This window comes from Rhinolophus sinicus, linkage group LG06 (assembly GCF_036562045.2).
Source record: "Rhinolophus sinicus isolate RSC01 linkage group LG06, ASM3656204v1, whole genome shotgun sequence".
Lineage (NCBI taxonomy): Eukaryota > Metazoa > Chordata > Mammalia > Chiroptera > Rhinolophidae > Rhinolophus > Rhinolophus sinicus.
The window spans coordinates 147,480,785-147,493,843 of NC_133756.1; positions in this window are offsets into that span (position 1 = coordinate 147,480,785).

Consider the following 13,059-nt stretch of genomic DNA (forward strand, 5'->3'; position numbering starts at 1 on the left):
TTGATTTTATATCTAAATAATTATGATATAGTTCATAATATTATTATTTATTATTTTCCAAGTAGAAAATTAGTAATCTATGTAGTAATCTTTTCTATCCCTTCCACTTCATCTGAACATGAGAAAAGCTATTAATTTGTACAGTTTTTCTCCTTCCACCTTCAAAGGAGTGAGCCTTGTTAACAGAACTAAGGGCATCAATAAAACACATTCCCAGCTTTCAATATTATATAATTTCAATTTTGAAGGCACTAGATTATTATCTACAGAATCATTTATAACAAAAATAATGATTTTCAGAAGTGTATATACAGATGAGACATCAAATATCCAATACTACATATCCATTGAAAAAAGTATTTCTTCACCCCAATAAACTTTGATTAAAAAAAGAAGAAAAAGAAAAAAGTATTTCTTGACCTCAGCCAGCCCCCACCCCCAAATTATCTTGACCTTCTCACTAGCCATTAAAATTAACCTATGACAGTTAAAACTAAAGAATAATGTTCTTATATGGCCATAGCTCGTATTAAGGACTCACCAGGGTGTATAATGAAGAATTGAATCAGTCTGTGGACACAGATTGAATCAAGTGTTTGGACCAGGATAACATAATCATGGTGGTGGTCTCTGGAAAAGTGGAGGAATCAGTCATCTTAGTGTAGACTGAAAAGAAACAGAAAATCTAGGTTGATTGTCAAGGATGTAGAATGTTTTATGACATAAGGAGTTAAGGTATGCAGTCAGGACTAGCAAAGAGCTTTTTTATAGGTCACCTTCTGATTTATACCTGAATACTTATTCTGTTGATTAGTTCACTTAATGATTCTCTATGTACTTACCTTGAGGGCCTAAAAGTTATTGTTACTTTATAACAAAAGAAAAACAGTAAGACTTAGAGAAATTAAATATCACAAAGGCTAGTTCATTACTATAGATCTCAGATCAGAAGCATGTTTTTGGATCAATTTCCTTCTATATTGATCTCTGATTTTCTTCTGTATTGATGATATTTTTATGTTTATTGATGTTTATATCTATATATGAATGGTAAGAATAAAGCAAGCTATACAAATATGCTTTCATCAGTTCTGCAGCAAATAAAGAGGTATGCAAAACCCAAGAGATATGGTTTTAAACTGAAAATTGCTAGTAAGTTCCCAATTATATCATAGATGAGTATGTTTCCTGTAAAGATTCTCATTAAGAAAAAAAAGTTTGGTGTCTCTATGAAGGTGGTCTTTTGTGATGCTTCTGCTGAGTAAGGGTATAGATAAGATCCACTTTAGGCCAATCAATAAATAAACATGAAGTTTTACAAAATAGTAAATTAAGGAGTGTTAATTCAGTACCGAGTGACTCTTTGTATGATTGACAAGTATCCGCCACCTGAATGACTTATATGTGTGAGAACATCTAACAAATTTAAATATTTAATTGTGACTCATGTACATTACAGAACTACAACATATTTTATTTATTTATTTTTAAATTGGTGTCCACCTGTAGGAGGTTCTGATTCTGGTGAGGGAGGCAGAGAGAAGTAGAAAAGTCTGGGTTTTTGTTTTTTTTTTCTTCTATATGAGAATTAAAATATACAAAATATTTAAAAATTAGAATTAAGAACAACATGCATAAATATCTACAGCTAATGAAAGATGTAAATAAAGTCTTCTCTAGCCTGGTTTTTATATTTAACTATGAATTCTCAGATTTTAGCCCATATGTAGTATAATACAGCCTTTGGGAAATTGTCATTTAAGATACAGACATTTGTCTATATGCATATAATTCATTAACAATTCAGAAGTAATCCTAGCTTATGGTTAAAAGTCATAAAAGTGAACATTAATGCTAAGCCTATACTTGGCAGACTTCGTTTATCATGCATTACATAGCTCTCTATGCATGCTTCATGTTTACTTTTGAGTATTTAAGATTTCACCACTAAGTCTATGAAAACGGACAATTGCTGTTTTTTCACTTGATAGGTAAAAAGGGGCACTTTCAGTGGCTTATCTACCACTCTAAAAATCTTTAAAAAGCTCCCTCCAGAGTTTTACATGTATTTGTGCTCACTAAGATGATTTATGTACTCAACTCATTAAAGTATTTTAAAAGGATCCTCAGCAAGGTGAGCGTTAGACAAGGAAATTAATTCAGTGCTGAGAATATAAATAGAATACTGTAATCATAAAATATAATAGAAATCAGCTCTTTCTTATCCAACATAAATTTATTTAAAAAAAAATCAACCAGCTTATGTAATTACATTTTTATTGTGTTCTCCATTTATACCACTTTCCTCTGGTAGGTAAGCTTGTAATTGCAGGTGACTCTACCTTATGTATTTAAATTAAGGTCAAATGGACCCAAACTCCCAGGATTTTTTCTTTTGTTCAGTAACTAAACAAAAACAAAATAAATCTGGTTCTTAAGAAAGAAAAACTTTTTGATAGGTTAGAAAAATTGCCATATGTCAACATAGTAAGTAAAGAAAGAAAAAAAAAAATCATTTGTTTGTATGCCAGACACTGTGGTAAAGTTTTTGTGAAAACTATCAAATCTTGCCCTCAAAACAACATTATGAAAAACAAAAAAAACTTAGTTTATTAATTTTACTAGTGCTAGACATGCCAACCTTAAGAGATTCAGACGAATAAGTTTCTGTATTAGCTGTCAAATGTGGATTGTCCAGAAGTAAGGGTGGTAGTTCCCTTTGGGGTAGTTCCAATGGTAGAACAGCACCACTAAGAGTGTAGTTCTCTCTCATTTCCTCTTCTCTGAACTCCATATTATCAGTGTCAGGCTAAGACGGTCCTCCTTCTGTATGGAATAGCATTGGTAACAGCTCCTAATACTACATGCTTCTTTGTTTATGTCCAGAGAAACAAATGTTTATCCCAACATTGCAAGTGTTCTTAAATTATTCTGTTTGGATTGGTTTGAGTTACATGTTTACTACTGACTGTCATTTTGGCCAGAACAATGAATTGTGATAATTAGTTAAATCACAGAGGATCCACTCTAGGCTGTTTGGGGAATGGATGCTTACCTAATCCAACTTTGGATGTTATTAGATAAGGTCAGTTAGAAAATAATGGCTATGTTGGTAGATAAGGAATGTTCACTAGAATATTAGGATCTCTTTAATAAATGACGAAACACAAGTTCCAAGAAATCAAACCACTTAACAATGTTCACCCAAGGTCAAAGCCAACTCTGTATGTGACTTGCTCTGATTGTCATTGAAATTCAAGCTCCTAGTCAACAGCCAGGACCAAATGCCCACCATGTTAGCGAGGCATCTTGAATGTTGCAGGCCACTTTTACATTGACCTGATAGCCTGATATGTTATTTGACCTTGCTATTTGACCTTGACCCCACCAATATCAGATGGCGCAGAAACACTGAAGAACTGAGTCAAATCATCTTACAGATTAGTGAGAGATAAGAAAAAATAATTGTTGTATTAAATCCCTACATTTTATTATGGTTTATACTGCAGCAATAGAAAAGCAAGACAGTCAATATCTATGATGTAGTTGTTAAATTAATTTGCAATCCCCGCTTATTGGTAAAAACCTCAGGCAAAATTTGACTCTATGTCTGGACTCTATTCTTGTTTTCTAGGTATATTTTTCTGCTTCTTTCCATGTCAATCCACACCCTAGTTTTGTCTACACTGTCTAGCCCCAGAAGTAGTATGTTAAATATATAGAAAATTCTTAATCTCTCTTCAAACTGCACAAATTTCAGAATTTAAAGGAGAAATATATTCATACTTTATAGTTATAACTGTTTTTGTTTCTTTTAATAATTGAACAGATTCAGGCAAAACTGAATTCAAAGAAAACGCACTCTTCATCAAAATGCACATGGTAAAATCACCTGCAGCCATTCTTTAGAATGAGTTTTTTATTTTTTTTTATTTTTATTGTTCCAAAGTTGAGTTTCTCTGTAAGTGAAAGTTTGCAGACCTCCTTGACTTTTGAGATTAAGATGAGATTCTGAGGCAAGAATCATTTTCAAAGCACTCCTCTGAACAAGGAAAAAAAAATGTAACTGCTACTTTTTATATTCTATTACTATAAACCTCCCTTCCCATTCTTCAATACTCTGTTTCCAGGAATTTTGTTTATGATCAAGCCATATCCATTTTTGTAAGGATTGTACTTTCATAGAGCATATTCTTACAATTTTTGACTAAATAAATGAATTAATGTCAGGCAACCATAGGGAATGTGATTCTACTCTTTATATTTTTATTTTTTCTGACCTATACAAAGTCAATGAAGAGGCCAAACTAAATTAGAAGACATTAGTTATGATGGCCTGAAAACCATCAGCAGTAATTGACATAGGATTTACCACTGTTAGTATTCAATATATTTTTAACATAATGTATAATCTATAGTGTACTATAAAAATGCGAACACTAAATCATATTTTTTCTGTCAGCCCGCTTCATTAATTGTGGGAACAAATAGTTTTTTTAGAAATTTACTATAGCCAATTTATATTAGAATGAGCATATGTTGTTTGTTGCACAGACTAATTTTTCAATGTATATATGATACTATACTGTCCTATACGATAGTCATCACTTCTCTGGGCAGATGTGGTTTTAGATTCTTTGACCTCTAATTCTATTTAAAGCAAATTTAATGATCAACATAAGAAACAAGTTATCATGTTATTAAAAAGCATATAGCAAATAACAGGAGACCCCAATCCAATATGCAGTGTCGTAAACATTGAATTTTGTCTTAAGACCTCTCCTAGAGCGTTGCATTTAAGGAAGCACCAAAAAACTCAACATTCAAGGTCAGTAATCGTTTAATGCAGCATTAAAAAAAATGAGACCCAATGTAAGAATTGTGTGGTGAACAAAATAACAAGTATTAAAGAGAGGATTAATGTTAGTGATTTTTCCTTTTTCTCAGGCTTCTATATGGTTCAACATGACACTGCTCACAGTTTGTGCCCTTAAGGATATCTTGGCTTAGGGAAGACAAAGAAGTAAAGCATAGGCAAATAGAGTTCTGGGCACATGAGAAATACATATCTATCACTAGTGTTGGCAAGAAAGACTAATTGATGGCTTTTCAGAATAAACAACCCTGCTATTTCTGTTGTTCCTCTTAACTTACTTTTATGGAAAGAAATACCTGATGCTCCAGTCTCCCCCAGAGCTCCTAAATATCATTATTCCTTCAAGTATCTTCTTTTTATTATTAATGATTGTGAGAAAAAGAGCTCATTGTTTCTAATTTGAATTTGCTATACTCCTATCTAATTGGCAATAAAAGTTTTTACAGACTGAATGAAACTTCATCCCTTTCATCTGACTATCTCTGTTACATTTTTTGGGGGGGAAGGGGAGCAGTACTTTATTGGGGAACAGTGTGTAGTTCTAGGCCTTTTTCCCAAGTCAAGTTGTTGTCCTTTCAATCTTAGTTGTGGAGGGTGCCATTCAGCTTCAAGTTGTTGTCCTTTCAGTCTTAGTTGTGGAGGGTGCAGCTCAGCTCCAGGTCCAGTTGCCGTTTTCTAGTTGCAGGGGGCACAGCGCACCATCCCTGGTGGGAGTCGAACCGGCAACTTTGTGGTTGAGACAATGCACTCCAACCAACTGAGCCATCTGGGAGCTCAGCGGCAGCTCAGCTCAAGGTGCTGTGTTCAATCTTAGTTGCACTAAGTGCAGAGCCCACTATCCCTTGGGGAACTTGAGGAATTGAACTGGCAACCCTGTGGTTGAGAGCCCACTGGCCGATGTGGGAATTGAACCGGCAGCCTTCGGAGTCAGGAGCATGGAGCTCCAACCCTCTGAGCCACTGGCTGGCCCCTCTCTGTTACATTTTTGCAAATCAGCATACCAACAAAAATGATACATTTTATTTAGTTGCCTCACCTAATAAGCACTAAACATTTGTGATCTCATTCCTGTGAAAGCTTCAGTGTTTTGGTACTGACATATTACTAATGTGAAGAAATATGACTTTATTTTGCTGACTACTAATTAATTTTTATAATTATATCATCTCCCAAGCATATTCAAAATCAGATGTGAAAAGAGTGGCTAAGAAGTAAGAGACATCTTTATCTGCACAAATGGTTTGCCATCTAGAAAAGACTTCAACTAAAGACTCACTTTGAGATTGTCTTGGCAGTTATTGTTCTCAAATTAAGAAAAGTTGAAAGAAAAGAATGTTAATTTGCATGTGCATTTTACACATTGTGTTTCAATGAGCTATTGAAAAGCTCCAAGAAAAATATTTTTTGATAATAAGAAATATTAATTATATTTTAAACAAAACCACCAAACTCTAGACAGTTATGTAAGTAATTTTATCCCCACAATAGCTCCATGAGAATGATTTCTTTGAATTCAAATTTTATGAACAAATAAAATGAGACTTGGATGATTTAAGTAACTTATGTAAAGTTGTGAGCTAAGGTAAGCCAAGCTAGAATTGAAAATACATCTTTTCTTGATGCAGTTCCTCTGCTCATTTTTTTAAAACAAAATTTCCACTTGATATATGTATTCTACTTCTTAAATATTTCTAGGGCTGCCACAACAAATTGCCACACACTGGGTGGCTTAAAACATCATGGATCTATTCTCTTATGGTTCTGGAAGCAAGAAATCTGAACCAAAATATCAATAGCATTGGTTTCTTCTAAAGACTCACAGGGAGAATCTGTTCCACACCTCCCTCCTAGCTCCTGGTGGCTCCTGGCAATCCTTGGCACCCTTTGGCTTGTTAACACATAATTTTAATCTCTGCCTCTGTCTGCACATGGTCTTTCCTCTGTTTCTCTGCACCTAGTATCCCTTGTTCTTTACTTTCATAAGTACGACATTCTTTGGTTTCAGGGCCTACTATAAATACAGGATGATTTTATCTCAAGACCTTTAACTTCCTTACATCTGCAAAGACCCTCTTTCCAAATGAGATCCCATTCACATCCCAGGGTTGTACTTGGGAGGGGGCAGAATTCAGCCCACCAGATGTATTTTATATTTGGTGTTGATAATGGTACACCAAAACATAAATGTAACACTAATTCTAGAAAGACAAATAGAAATCAAGTTATTTGTAAAGATCTATTGTATTATGAATCCACAAAATTACTTTTTCCATATGAGGGGTTGCAAATGCCAGAGGGGCATTTAAAGGGACTGTGTCAAAAGAGGAAAACAAGATCTTGATTGGGTTTATCATGTGTTTTGCTTCAGTGACCTATCGCTGGTGAGGGTGAAATCCTTGCTAAATGTCAAAAAACAGAGAGCAACAAACCATAAGGGATGCTGAGGAGAAAACTTATTTTTGTTTCTTTTTGGCATTACCCACAAAATTCAAAGAGGTCTGTGCAGGGCAGCAGACCTTGCAATTAATGAATCAAAGGCACCGATTTTCTTGGACAGAATGGTTTCCTAATGAGAGAAAGAGTGAATTTGCTGCCTTCTTTTTGAAGCACAATTCACAACCTTTTAGAAAATTATTTCTAATGTTGTCATCCCATCTCTCTCCCATCATTTTTGATAGTTAGGTTCAGCCATGCAGAACTAATAGTTATTAAGGGAGACGTGTGTGCCAGGCATGCATCTGGTTAAACAGAGCATGACTGTACACCTGAAAAATAAGATGAGTATCAGAAAAGAGCAATGTAGTACATGTTGAAAAATATGTTAACTCCTTTCCCCTGATGACTTCAAAGTTTTACTAGAACTTATTTATTTTTGTATATTTTACGATGCAGATTATCATTCAGTTTATTGGCTTTTAACCAATAGCCTTGAGAATCCAGTTGCCGTCTGAGTCATTCAACATCATAATTTGGTAAGAACCTTATATCCCAGATCATGGGACGCACATGTGCATATAGGAGCAGTATAGACGATTGAAAGACTTAAAACGTGGATCAGTATAAGAAAAGATATGAAAAGGATGCTAATTTATTTGAAGACGTGAACAAGTGAACTGTTGTGGCAGGTTCAAGGAGGAGGATAATTACTAGGGGAAGAACAGAGAATAATCTAGCAATTTTGAAGAAAGGAGGCACCAAGAACTAATTGTTTAATTACAGAAAAAGAGAAAATTTTCATGAAACAAGTTATGGAGATTCAGGGTTGATAGCTTTTTGAGTATGACACATGACCAAGGATTAGAGAGTGAAAGACCATCACAGAAGATGAATCACTTTCAAATTTACCTCAGATCATATTGGTCAGGCCTAGGCAAGATAGTGTGTATATAACTGGGTTATAACGGATTGATAACAGGGGTTTAAATTCAACTTCTTTAAATTCACTTAGATTCAACGCCAATGAATTCAGAAGTCACTGAACAAGTACTAATAATTCATAAAAGTGCGGTTGCTATCCAGTGTTAACTCCCTTCCTTCTTCCTCAGTCACTGTAGTTACCTCAGTCCCCTAAGCCTGATTTGCAAGGCCTTGTAATTGGTTTAGCAATTATTAAGTATCAACTATGTGGGTGGAGACTCTAAGGTGCCCAACGCTGCAAGATGAGCGTGATAAAGCATTTCTCTAAGTATTTTTAACTTAGATAGAGAATAGAGATATGCAAAAATAATTATAACACAACATAGAGAATGTCAAATATCATAAGAAAGGCACAGAAAACAATAGTAGTAAGATTCAAAATGGGAGAGATTATTTCCTATTCTTAGAAAATAGAATGAGGGACGCTTTGTTGAATATTTTGGCTTTTTAACAGGGCTTGGGATGGTAAAATTGATTGGATTCGGAAATGTAAAGGGAACTGAGGAAGGGGATTCAAGGCAGAAAGTACAATGTGGGCAAGTGCACAGAGACAGGGAAATGAAAGTTTTGTAGGAGAAGCAATGAATAAATTGGTTCGGGCATAGAAATTCTGGGAGTAGGCTAACAGACACTAAATCAGTAGGGCAGATTGGAAGGACTTTAAAGATCAGCTTAAGGAACTTTTACTTTTTCTATTAATATTAAAGATTCAGTGATGGGTTCAGAGAAGTGAATTAACATGATTGGAAAGGGATTTTTAGGAAGCCCAGTGTTTCTGTGATCTCATCAACTTAATATATACTAAATATTCTTTTCTGCTTTTGTAATATTTTTTAACCTGTGCCCCTCAGCACCAAATATGTATATTGCTTATGTGGTATAATTAATTATTGTCTAAGAGGTATAGAAATAATTAACAACTGACCCCAACAGATATCAGTGTCTTTTGAGTGGGACTGTCCCTAAAAAGCATCCTTGAATATGTGTTTAGCCGGCTATTTGTAACCAGGGTCACAATTATCATCAGGGGCAAGGGGAGTTGGGTGATGGGCAGTGTGGGGGAGGGGGTAATTTAATGTGTGGAAATGCAGCATACTTAGTATTTGTGTCTTAGTGAACTTTGTATATCCTTGCTCATCTCCTCCCACCAAATATTGTGACAACCACAAAATACCCACTTTCATTTCCAGACAGCTCATGTGGAGGTGTCTGGCATGAGGCACAACTGAGAACCACAGGATCTAGCATATAATGATTACACATTATATTTGTATGGGAGGTGTCTAACACACAGTTCTCAGAGCGTATCCACCAGGGTCACCATCCTATGGAACACTGCAATGAAGGAATTCTGTTTTGAGTAAAATTAGAAACCCACATCCCGTATATCTATTTTGGATTTAAAAAATTATTTTAGTATAGTCAAGGCCATTGGTAATCATGCTGTAAAAGGAATCTTTTTAACAGCACATATGAGTAATTCCTCATTTTGGACACTTTTTGATACAGAACTTCCTTTGTGTTTCATATCTAAATAGATCAGTATCAAATTTCAAAAGTGCTGATCCAATGAGTAGGGGAATCTGCTGAGGGGTGTCTCGAGGAGGAAAAAAGGAGCTCTGAATGCAGGGAGGAGATTCTGTCGTCACTTGGATCTCATGCAGTGTGCGCCTGTCTAGTCTAATCAGCTTTGCTGCTGTCCTTTTCTTCTTTTCATTCTCTCCATAGTCCATGATTTATCTCCAGAAATGCCAATTTATTTAATTCTCAATTTTTCCTACCATCTCAACAATAGTGCTCGAAGAACACTGACAAGAATATGAAATATGTCCATACTTCGTTTGAAACATGACTACCTTCTCTGTGTTTTTAGTTTAACTATAGAACTATCCTTTTCCTTTCCCAATAGAATTTTGGAAATTCTAGACATGCTAATCTATTTTCTCACATTATTATTATTATTATTATTATTGTTGTTGTTGTTGTTTTTATTTCACATCTTGATCATAGAATGGGAATGCAAAGCCACAAGACATGTAGTTCTGGTGGCATTTTTCTTCCTTGCATATCTTCATTGCTACAATTATATATGCATATAATTCTCACCCTCTCATACTTTAAACATATGTCAAACACTTGGGAACAAAAGGTGTTTATATAATACGTGGCTGTATTATTCCAAATGGCTAGAATTTCGTTAACCATACCTCTCTAGTAAGCACTGACATTGGTAGCAAATAAGTATTTGGATGATATATATGCATATTAGTCAGATGAAGGTGTGATTGCTGTTTTGACTGACAAGAGAAAAAGAATCTTATTTAAAAATAAAATCATAGCTATTTCACAGGATCCAAAAGAAAGGAACAACTTTACAAAATATTAAGAATAGCAGACAAGGTGAAAGGAGTGACTATAATTTAAACACTTACTCTGTATAATGAATTGTGTAAGGAGCTGCAAATATCTTTCATTCATTCCTCAAACACCCTGAGAGACACTTACCAATAATTCTCATTGATATTGACCTTCCACTTTAAATGTTAGGAAATAGAGACAGAATGAAGTTAAGTAAGTTGCCCAAAGACACATAATACATTATCGACATGAATCCACTTTTGTCTAACTCAAAGGCCAGCTCTATTCAGTACCTCACATTTTATTTCTCTTAGAAACCACAGGCAATCTTTGACATGTTTCAATCTCAGTCAGCTAATCCACACACCCTCAGTCTATTTACTTGAGGAATCATTGCAACAAATTATTCATCAGTAAAGATCCAGACACAACAGTATTCATTTACATTCTTAGTTTCTTTCTGTGTGGGTATCTGTTTTAGGCCATATCTACCTATTTCTATTTTCCTTTACGATCAAGGCCAGGGAGCACTTATATTTGGAGTCACATGAAAAATGTGTATTTAAAGCAAGTCTCTAACTCTTGTGTAGTATATGATCTTTGACCATTTACTAAATGTGTCTGAATGCATTTCATTTTATTTGTACAGAATGATAGAATGGTGGTACCTATCTAAAATAAGTGTTCTTCAGAATACAAGATGTAATGACATCTAGATATCCCATACTCAATCCCTACACTCAGTTGGCATGCAATTTATTTTACCTTCTTTCTTATGTCTCTAAGTTCAATTATTATTTATCTGTGCAAGGTGATAGTACAAATAAGAATACAGGATTAGGGGATGTTAATGGATTTCTTTGATGGCAGAATTAAAGTCATTAGTAATTGGCGGTATGTCACTCAGAAAAGTATGGGCTGCTTTTCAGCACACTTTATTAAAATCAAAATGCTGAGTTTTATTGTCAGAATGGAAATTCTCAGCATTAACACTGACAGCATTTATTTCCACTATTCCTAAATTCAAAGATAGTATTTTTGGAGTGGCCAGTTTTCAGTATGAAAAATGGATTGTTGTGATTTGGGTGTACGGTTATTTTTAAGACAATATATATTGATCGTTTCCAGGTTTACCTGCCATTCCTGAGAGCCTACGTAAATATATGATGGCACTGTTCATGAATGCAACCAATGGTACAATCATTTTAATTCTGACATGCTTCAGTACAAATAAATATAATTCAGAAAAAATATTTCATGAATATTCTGCAAGGACTTGAAAGAATACTATGTGAAGCAAGATATTACTGTGGAAGGATTATATTGTCTGCACTATGCTTTGGCAAAGCTTTGGGATACAATCATTAAATAGGTTGGCTGCAAATTTGTTTCTCTGGTTAATTAAATCTAAGCATTTGCAAGATGGGTTGTCATATTATGCTGTATTTCATTTCTTAAAACACATTGATCTCATGGAATTTGTTAACGAGTTCTGAAAATGGAAGTTGGGAGCGTTGATAAAACTTAACGTGATCTCTTTTTAAGCCAAGGCTAGTGCTCTGTTCTAATTTTAATTTTCAGGTTTGAAAGGAATATATTTTTTTATTGTTGTTTTGTTTTCTCTTGCGAAACGGAAGAAATTAAAACAGCTCATCTATAATCTGAGCATAAAATCATTAAAGAAAATGGTTTTTCAAAAATCCCTTAGGAAAGCAAACAGGGGATTCACATTGGTGGAACCTTGTTTATGAACAGGAGATTATGTTAGGAACTGTGTAAATAATCATTGAATTCTTCTAGAGTCCTTCAATATGGAGATAATTTGTCACGCCCCCAAGCCACTAGCCTGTTATACAGTTGATGAAAGTAAACATCAGGGAGAACAAGAGACTTGATCAAGGGGGGCACACATTGGCATTGGTGGTGTTAAAATCTGAATTCAGACTCCTTTGACAATGAAGAAAGATTTTTTTTTCCTGTTCCACTGTTACTTCTCAAAAGGTGCCTAGTTTAAAAATGGAAAATCATCTCCCATAGGGAAGAAAATACAATTGATAAAATGGAATATAGAACTTTGGGGAGCCAAATACATGTACCTATAGCACACGCCTTCATTAGCCATCCGTTTAACAAACTCTATTACAAAATGATTTCCCAAAATTATAAATTTAAGTAACAGGAATAACTTTCTAATGTAAATATTTATCAAAATGTGGAACCATTTAGATAATATATAATATCATTGACAAAGTTTTCTGTCATGTCTCAATGTAAGGCATCCATTTGGAAAAACCACCTACTGAAATGGGCAGAAAAATAGAATTTAACAGTATTTTGCCAACTACTTGGATTTACTTTCTGTAGAAATAATATTTTATCTCACTCATGTTCTTTAGCTACATTGTATG